Genomic DNA, 10472 nt, shown 5'->3' with positions numbered 1-10472 from the left:
AGTAGCCGGTTTTTGACAAATCTTTTAATAAAATCTTCTTTTCTTCTTTCCTTCGGGTTTCTTCTCGCTTCCTGCTTCTTTCTTCTCGTCCACATCTTGCCCGACGTGTTCTTCTATCTTCTCCGTCCGTCCTTCAGCCTTCTGGTCCCGCATCTTGCCCGTTGTCTTGTCCTGTCTCCTCTTCGTCCGCATCTTGGGTCTTCTGCGGTGTTCTTCTCGTCCCGGACCCAGCGTTTGAATTTGATTTGGCCGCCGTTTTCCCGCTCCTGGGACCCGCCCCCCCTCTGACGCCACAAGTAAACTCCTTAGAAGGTCATGTGCGTCAGAGGGGGGCGGGGTCGCAGAGCGTCACACAGCGGGGGAATTCAATTTCAATCGCGCCGCCCGGAGAAGAAGTTCCCGCCGTGTCACACTCATGTGACCCCGCCCCCCTCTGACGCCACAAGTAAACTCCTTAGAAGGTCATGTGCGTCAGAGGGGGGCGGGGTCGCAGAGCGTCACACAGCGGGGGAATTCAATTTCAATCGCGCCGCCCGGAGAAGAAGTTCCCGCCGTGTCACACTCATGTGACCCCGCCCCCCTCTGACGCACATGACCTTCTAAGGAGTTTACTTGTGGCGTCAGAGGGGGGCGGGTCCCAGGAGCGGAAAAACGGCGGCCAAATCAAATTCAAACGCTGGGTCCGGGGACGAGAAGAACACCGCAGAAGACCCAAGATGCGGACGAGGAGGCGGACGGAGAAGAAGACAGGACAAGACAACGGGCAAGATGCGGGACCAGAAGGCTGAAGGACGGACGGAGAAGATAGAAGAACACGTCGGGCAAGATGTGGACTAGAAGAAAGAAGCAGCGGAAGAAACCCGAAGGAAAGAAGAAAAGAAGATTTTATTAAAAGATTTGTCAAAAACCGGCTACTGTCATTTTTAACACTTTGACATTTTTTTGGGGGTGAAATGGTAGAGGTACAATGTACCCCATTACCATTTCACATAGGGGGGGGGCAGGATCTGGGGGTCCCCTTTGTTAAAGGGGTCTTCCAGATTCTGATAAGCCCCCCGCCCGCATACCCCCACAACCACCGGGCAAGGGTTGTGGGGATGAGACCCTTGTCCCCATCAACATGGGGACATCCTCCCCATGTTGAGGGCATGTGGCCTGGTGCGGTTCAGGAGAGAGGGGGGGCCGCACTCTGTCCCCCCCTCTTTTCTGCGGCCGGCCAGGTCAACGTGCTCGGATAAGGGTCTGGTGTGGATTTTTAGGGGGACTCCACGCCATTTTTTTTTCAATTTGGGGTGGAGTTCCCCTTAAAATCCACACCAGACCTGAAGGGTCTGGTATGGATATTTGGGGGGACCCCACGCCATTTTTTGGGGGGGGGTTTTACGGCGGGGTTCCCCTTAATATCCATTCCAGACCTGAAGGGCCTGGTAATTTAATTTGGAGGGACCCCCTTTTTTTTTTTTTTTTTTTAATGAGCAATGACTCTATTCTTTATAGCCATGAGTACTTTAACCACTTGCCCACCGGGTTAATTCTGGCACTTCTCTCCTTCATGTGAAAATCACAATTTTTTGGCTAGAAAATTAATCAGAACCCCCAAACATTATATATTTTTTTTTAGCAGACATCCTAGGGAATAAAATGGCAGTCATTGCAATACTTTTTGTCACACCGTATTTGCGCAGCGGTCTTACAAGCGCACTTTTTTTGGATAAAAATCACTTTTTTTAATTAAAAAATAAGACAACAATACATTTTGCCCAATTTTTTAATATATTGTGAAAGATAATGTTACGCCGAGTAAAATGATACCCAACATGTCACGCTTAAAAATTGCGCCCGCTCGTGGCATGGCATCAAACTTTTACCCTTTAAAAATCTCGATAGGCGACGTTTAAAAAATTCTACAGGTTGCATTTTTTGAGTTGCAGAGTAGGTCTAGGGCTAGAATTATTGCTCTCACTCTAACGATCGCGGCGATACCTCACTTGTGTGGTTTGAATACCGTTTTCATATGCGGGCGCTACTCGCGTATGCGTTTGCTTCTGTGCGCGAGCTCGTCGGGACGGGGCGCTTTAAAAATTTTTTTTGGGGTTTTCTTATTTATTTGTATTTAGTTTTATAATGTTTTACACTGAAATAAAAAAAAAAAAAAAAAATGATCAGTTTTCTTCCTATTACAAGGAATGTAAACATCCCTTGTAATAGGACTAGTGTGTGACAGGTCCTCTTTATGGAGAGAGGCGGGGTCAATAAGGCTGGAAAGCATGGTATTGAAAAAAAAAAAAAAAGTTCTCATGCTTTCAGCTGCAATCATGTTCGTTCACCACAGTGGTGTAGTGTATAGCACTTTGACCTAGCAGCAAAAGAGTCGTTGGTTCGAATCCCGCCCGTGACAGCATCTGCATGGAGTTTGCATGTTCTCCCTGTGCCTGCGTGGGTTTCCTCCCACAATATAAAAACACGCTGTAAATCGGTTCCGGTCTAAATAAGCCCTAATATGCAGTAGTATATTTAGGTTTGGTTCTGCCCTAGGCCTGACTACATATCTGCACCTCCTAATAGAAAAATGACCCACCCCTTCCTGTCAAGGTCACACCCTGTTTTTGTATAACCCCGCCCAGTAATTTTCAGGGGACCCACACACTAGTTCTGGGGGGGCACTGGATTCCCTTAACCACTTCCATACCAGGCACTTACGCACCTTCCCGCCAAGCCAATTTTCAGCTTTCAACACTGTCGCACTTTGAATGGCAATTGCGCGGTCATACAACACTGTACCCAAACAAAATTGGCGTCCTTTTTCCCCCACAAATAGAGCTTTCTTTTTTTGTGATTTGATCACCTCTGCGTTTTTTTTTTTGCGCAACAACTAAAAAAGACTGCAAATTTTGAAACAAAAAAAAGTTTTTATTTTTTTAGGTTAATTTTTTGGTAAATAAGTTTTTCTCTTTCAATTACGGGCACTGATATGGCGGCACTGATGGGCACCGATGAGATGGCACTGATGGACATCGATGAGGTAGTACTGACGGCACAGATGAGGTGGCATTGATTGGCGGCGCTGCTATGCGGCACTGATGGGCACTCATAGGCGGCACTGATGGGCACTCATGGGCGGCACAGATGGGCGGCACTTATGGGTGGCACTGATGGATACTTATGGGTGGCACAGGTGGGCACTGATAGGTGGGCACTGTGCGTGGATGGGCACTGTGGGGTGGCACTGATGGACACTGTGGGGTGGCACTGATTTTCCCAGTCAGTGCCCATTTGTGGGCACTGATTGGCATCTTTTTTCTTATTTTTTATTGCTTTTTGTTTTTTTGTTCTATATTTTTTTTGTTTTTGCACACCCTGGTGGTCCAGGGTGGGCATCCCTGGTGGTCCAGTGTGGTGATCCGAGGGGGGGCTGCGCTGATAAACAATCAGCGCGAACGCCCCCTGTCAGGAGAGCCGCCGATCGGCTCTCCTATACTCACGTCTGTCAGACGCGAGTGAGGAAGAGCCATCGATGGCTCTTCCTGTTTACATCGTGATCAGCCGTGATTGGACACGGCTGATCACGTGGTAAAGAGTCTCCGTCTCCGTGAGAGACTCTTTACCGAGATCGGAGATGCAGGGTGTCAGACTGACACCCCGCATCACCGATCGCCGCGCTGCGTGCCCCCACAGGCGCGCGCGGCATGAAATCCTGCAGGACGTCCTGTCAGGATTGTGTAACCACTTCCCGGACGTAAATCGGCCATAGGCTGGGCGGGAAGTGGTTCATTTGCATAGTTTTTCTCTCACTTCCTGTTTGGCTATGGGGCAGGAAGTGAAGGCAAATCTCCCCAATTGGACACAGATAATACAAAATAAACTGACAGGGCCTATAACCCTCCCTCACTCTATCCAAAATTAAAGAAAATAAAACTTGTTGATTATAGTTCTTGTCAGGGGCGGACTGACCATTGAGTCATTCGGGCACTGCCCGAGGGCCCCATGCCACTAGGGGGCCCCATCCGGGTTGCCAGGCTCAGTAAAACCAGGGACAGTATGTAAAAATCTGTGTTTTTTTTAGATCTGTCCCTGATATGTCCGAAAATGACATGCTTTTAATGTGAATATCCCAAGATTTTAGCTGCCCGCCTCTGCACTACCTCCTGGCGTGGTGGTCATCTGTAAGCCAGAGGGGCCCCATAATCTTCTATTGCCCGGGGGCCCCATGAGTTGTCAGTCCGCCCCTGGTTCTAGTTTAAGCACAAATTTCATAGAGTTTTATTGAGAGCCCTAAGAAAATATAACCATGCCAATAGGCCAGGATACAGCGTGGCTAATATGTAGGAATGTGTGTGTTAGAGCACCCCACCCAATGTTAACTAAAAAATTATTAATTTGCAAATAAGTATTATCTGCTAATTTTTTGGGGGATGTCTGCACCCCTGATAGTGACAACATTTGTGAGGTGTCTTCACCCTTTCTAATTCATTCACTTCCTGTCACATAGCCAAACAGGAAGTGAGGGTAAAACCTTACTAATATCTTTTCTTGGGGACACAGAGATCAATCTAAATAGTTTCCCATTATGTAAATTGCACTCTAGCATTTTTCTGTGTACACCCCAAATTATTAGGGATCTTGGACTTTGGGGTCCATTTACTAAAGGCAAATCCACTCCTACAAGTGCAAAGCAAGGAAGAAAACAAAACAACTTTGCTTCTACAGGATTGGATGTTAAAACCATCAGTGCTTCCTCTCTGATTTTCAGCAACTATGCTTGTACTGCAGAGTGGCTTTGCCTTTACTAAACCCCAAACTAAATAATCATTTGGGGCAGGGATCCTCAAACTACGGCCCTCCAGCTGTTGTAGAACTACACATCCCATGAGGCCTTGTAATGCACTGACATTCACAGACATGACTAGGCATGATGGGAATTGTAGTTCCTGAACAACTGGAGGGCCGTAGTTTGAAGACCCATGATTTGGGGTGTACACAGCAGTGCTGGAGTGCAATTTGCTTAATGGGGACACTAGTTAGATTGACCTGTGTCCCCAAGAAATGACACTGGTAGGGTTTTAACCTCACTTCCTGTTCAGCTGTGTGACAGGAAGTGAAGCCAATTTTAAGAAAAAGGGACACAAAGCTCAACACAAAAAAAAAAAACACAAAGCAGGGGTTCTAACACTCACTTGGCTTCCCTGAAACACCCACAATTTGAATAGGATTGCCTTGCGCTAGATTTAAGCACAGTGCTGTAAATCAGCACGTCAAGCCTGTCCACCAATAGCAACCCCCCCCCCCCCCCACAGGCCATGTTTGCAGGTTTTCCTTCATCTTGCACATGTGCTTTAAAATACAGTCTGGACAGCAATTCTTGATAAGAGAAATCCACAAAACATGTCCTGTCGGGGGTACTTGAGGGCTGAGGACCACTGCAGAAAAAATAAAATAATTACCAGTTTTGTCTTTAAAGTCATGGAGAATAAACATGGCAAACATTTCATGATTACACACCAGGAAAGAAGCTTAGACAAAAATCACACATAATTTGTTAGGCCCAAACCGATTTCAGCTGCAGCTGTCAACATATGTAGCATGAAAAAGTAACAAAAGACAAACTTAACAATTTGAAAGTAATTTTTATTGGTCAACAAAACAAGGAAAGCAAAAAAAGACAAACAAACACAAACAAAAATACATTTCAAAATTCTAAATAACCATAGCTTCACACATTTTTCATAAAATAAGGCCACATAGACAAATACATCAAAGTGAACATCATTTAAAAATAAACCAAAACCATTGGCAAAATAAAACAAAACCCATGCAACAAACCACATTTGTGTTTAGCAACAGCATTTCTGCCAGCCTGCCCCTTCTGAGGGCAGCTGAGGACTGATCGATCCAAGCTTTTTATAACAGTGCTAGTAATGAAGCAATTGAAATCACATGAACAAATTGCAGTCTCTAGTTTGGGTGAGCTTGTAATTGGGCACACCTGCAATTAACCCAAACCACGCTCTATGAGCATCCAAGGAGTGTTTTTCACCTTTTAAAAAGAAAGGATATTTTTTTTCTAAGTGTTTGAGCATGCTCAGTTCATCACACATGTAGGAACCAAGCTGCAATGGAATGAGAGCTTTTTTTTTTTTTGTTTCCCCTGATCTGATGCTTTCCAGCCTGAAGGGGAGGTGTTAAAGACAGAAGTAAACACGCACATTTAATAATCTATTTGTGGGAAAAAAAAGGTTGCCAATTTTGTTTGGGAGCCACGTCGCACGACTGCGCAATTGTCAGTTAAAGCGACGCCGTGCCGAATCACAAAAACTTGCCCGGTCATTGACCAGAAATATGGTCCGGGCTCAAGTGGTTAAAAATTAACAAAACACAAAAGTGAGCCCAATTTTTGGGGATAATGTGAAAGATGATGTTACACTGAGTAAATAGATACCTTACATGTCACGCTTTACTATTGGAAACACTCCTGCAATGGGGCCAAAATGAATTCCGTGAATATCCCCATAGGCGACCTTTTATTTTTTTTTCCAGGTTACCAGTTTATAGTTACAAAGAAGGTCTAGTGGTAAAAGTATTGCTCTCGCTCTAACGCACGCGTCAATACCTCACATGTGTGGTTTGAACGATGTTTATATATGTGGGCGGGACTTGCGTAAGTCCCGCCCACATATGTAAAAAATATTTTTACTTTTTGCTATAATAAATATCCCCAAAAATATATATTGTAAAAAATAAAAAAACCCTCAGTTTAGGCCGATACGTATTCTACATCTTTTTGGTTCCAAAAAATCGCAAATAGCGTTTAGTGTTTGGTTTTGGCAAAAGTTATAGCGTCTACAAAATATTTTTTTGTTTGTTTTAACTAGTTATTGGGGCGATCAGCGATTTTTATCGGTACTGCGACATTATGGCGGACACATCGAACACTTTTTTGGAACCATTGGCATTTTTCTAGCGATCAGTGCTGTAAAAATGCATTGCTTACTCTAAAAATGCCACTGGCAGGGAAGGGGTTAACACTAGGTGCGAGGAAGGGGTTAAATATGTTCCCTGGGTGTGTTCTAACTGTAGGGGGGGGGGGGACTGACATGTGTAAATGACAGATCGCTGTTCATGAAGGGGAACTCCAGACCCCCAAAAAAAAAATAAGGTGGGTTCCCTCCAGGTGCATACCAGGCTCTTAGGCTTGGTCTGGAACATAAGGGGTTAAACCCGCGCAAAAAAAAATAGCGTGGGGTCCCCCCCAAGATCCAAACCAAGCCCTTATCCCAGGCACGCAGTCTGGTCAGACAGGAATGGGGATGGGGACGAGCGAGCGCCCCCTCCCTCCTGAGCCATACCAGACCACATGCCCTCAACATGGGGGAGTGTGTGCTGTGGGGGAGGGGGGCACTGCCCCCCCACCCCAAAGCACTCTTGTCCCCATGTCGATAGGGACAAGAGCCTCTTCCCGAAAACAACCCTGGCCGTTGGTTGTCGGGGTATGCGGGCGGAGGGCTTATCAGAATCTGAGAGACCCCTTTAATAAAGGGGTCCCCAGATTCCGGCCCCCCACCCTATGTGAATGAGTATGGGGTACATTGTACCCCTACCCATTCACCTGGGGAAAAAAATGGAAAAAAATAATACACCACACACATTTAAAAATTAATTTATTAGTCAGCCGGGGGTCTTCTGCCGGGGCCCCCCACCACCACCCCATTAGGCCCCGGGCTTCGCCATCTTCTGCCGGAACCCCCTTCACCAGTGAGGCTCCTGCCTTTGGGGGAGGGTCCCGGGCTACTACGACGGTTTCTGCGGGGGGTGCACTGGCACCCCACCCCCGTCTTCAGCGACGTAATTCACCGGGACCCCCTTCACCAGGGAGGCTCCTGCCTTTGGGGGAGGGTCCCGGGCTTCCACGACGGTTTCTGCGGGGGGGGGTGCACTGGCACCCCACCCCCGTCTTCAGCGACGTAATTCACCGGGACCCCCTTCACCAGGGAGGCTCCTGCCTTTGGGGGAGGGTCCCGGGCTTGTACGGTGTCTTCCGCCGGGGGGCGACACCCGCGGGCTTCTGCGATGCCTTCCGCTTCTGCCTGTCTCCTCCGCGGAGCCCAGGGCTTGTCTCCGCTGTCTTCTCCCTTCTCTTCCATTCGATGTTGACACGACGAGGTCCGGCGCTGGAATGCCGTCTGAGCAGCGGGCATGGACTTATATAGGGCAATGCCACCATGTGACCTCAACCCATGTGACATCACATTCCCATCATGCCCAGGGAATGTGATGTCACATGGGTTGAGGTCACATGGTGGCATTACCCTATATAAGTCCATGCCCGTCGCTGACACGGCATGTCAGCGCGGAACCTCGTCGTGTCAACATCCAATGGAAGAGAAGGAAGAAGACAGCGGAGACAAGCCCTGGGCTCCCGGAGGAGACAGGCAGAAGAAGGAAGAGAGAAGAAAGAAGACGGAAGAAAGCCCTGGCTCCGCGGGGGAGCCAGGCAGAAGAGGGAGCAGAGAAAAGACCGGGGAGTTGGCGCACCCCCGGCAGAAGACCAGGAAGACCGGAACCCTGGCGGAAGGCACCGGAAAGACCGGGGGATGGCGCCCTCCCCCGGCAGAAATCACCGAAGCCCAGGGTCCCGGCAGAAGATCGGGAGAGAAGAAACCCCCCCTTGTAAGAGAGCTAAAGAAGAAAGGGGGGGCTCCGGAGCAGATTAATAAAATATTTTATTCTGTGTGGTGTTTTATTTAACTTTACATTTCCCCCATGTGAATGGGTAGAGGTACGATGTACCCCATACTCATTCACATAGGGTGGGGGGCCGGCATCTGGGGGCCCCCTTATTAAAGGGAGCTCGCAGATTCCGATTAGCCCCGCCCGCATACCCCGACAACCAATGGCAAGGGTTGTCGGGAAGAGGCTCTTGTCCCTATCGACATGGGGGCAAGAGTGCTGTGGGGTGGGGGGGCAGTGCCCCCTCCCCCACAGCACACACTCCCCCATGTTGAGGGCATGCGGTCTGGTACGGCTCAGGAGGGGGGGGGGCGCTCGCTCGTCCCCGCCCCCATTCCTGTCCGGGCCAGACTGCATGCTTGGGATGAGGGCTTGGTTTGGATCTGGGGGGGACCCCCGCGCCGAATCGGCGCGGGTTTAACCCCTCACATTCCGGACCAAGCCTAAGAGCCTAATGTAGCCCTGGAGGGGGACCCGCGCCGATTTCAAGTTTGAAATTTGGCGCGGAGTTCCCCTTCAGGGCTGAAAACAGCTTGGAGATTCCCGTGCGCCGCGTCACGCAGCGCATTCACGGGTACGCCGCTTGGTATTTACCAAGATTTTCACGGCATACTGACAAGGCGCACGGGAATCCCTGACTTTTCTCTCTGCGCATGCCCAGTATGCAAATGAACCTCCCGAGGTTCAGGCGCACTGTGCAAGCGTACGGGGATCTGTTTTCAAAAAACACTTTCCCTTTCAATTCGGCCCGCCAAACACTTCAAAACACATCACTTCACTTCCCCTGCATCCCCCCACCTCCCCCCCTAATAAACTCCCGCCCGAACCCCCGCAATTTACAGTTTAATGTGCCGTGCGCCAGGTCTGTACTGGTGCACAATGCACCCTCTCCTGGGCGCACGGAGCACATTAGTAACTAGGGAAATACACTGTACTAGCAGCGTATTTCTTTAGTAAATGACCAAACGGCTGCTACTCCTGCTTTTACTCCATGAGTCATGGAGTAAAGGCTTGGTAAATCAGCCCCAAGATCATAAAGAAATCTTCAAAGCCAAGAAACATCATTTTTCTATGACGATTAACAGCGCCATGAACCGCCCCCGAGAACTCTTCAAGATGGTCACCCAGACCATGAATCCGGGATGTCTTGAAGTCCCCAATTCAGACACCCAAGAGTTCTGTAATGAACTATCGGATTTCTTCATCGACAAAATCGAAAGAATCCGGGTAAGTATTCTGCAAAACAATACCCCCCTCAACCCCACCGTCAATCAACCACAAAACGCCCACAGAAATGCTCTACAATCAACAAAGTTCACTCTGGAACCGATCTCCATCGATACCACAAAAAATATCATTGGTGCTTTGCGGAACAGCACATCGCCCAATGATATCATCCCCACCAAACTGCTGAAGGAATGTGCCGACAACCTGGCACCACCCATCACACAGCTTATAAACCAGTCATTTAAGGAAGGCACAGTGCCATCCCTGTTGAAAGAGGGCACAATCCAGCCCATCTTGAAAAAACCTAACCTGGATCCCAAGGACCCAACTCACCGCCGTCCCATAACAGGCCTAAATGTTCTCTCCAAGATAATGGAGAAAGTAGTGGTACAACAGCTGCAAAAGCATCTAGATACCCACAATCTACTGGATCCATTACAATCAGGCTTCCGTCCCGGACACGGGACAGAAACGGCCTTACTCAAAATATGGGACGATGCCCTCGAGGCCGCAGACGAAGG

The sequence above is a fragment of the Rana temporaria genome, unplaced genomic scaffold, assembly GCF_905171775.1.
Source record: "Rana temporaria unplaced genomic scaffold, aRanTem1.1, whole genome shotgun sequence".
Lineage (NCBI taxonomy): Eukaryota > Metazoa > Chordata > Amphibia > Anura > Ranidae > Rana > Rana temporaria.
The sequence above is the reverse complement of the archived record's forward strand: the minus strand, read 5'-3'. Positions refer to the sequence as shown.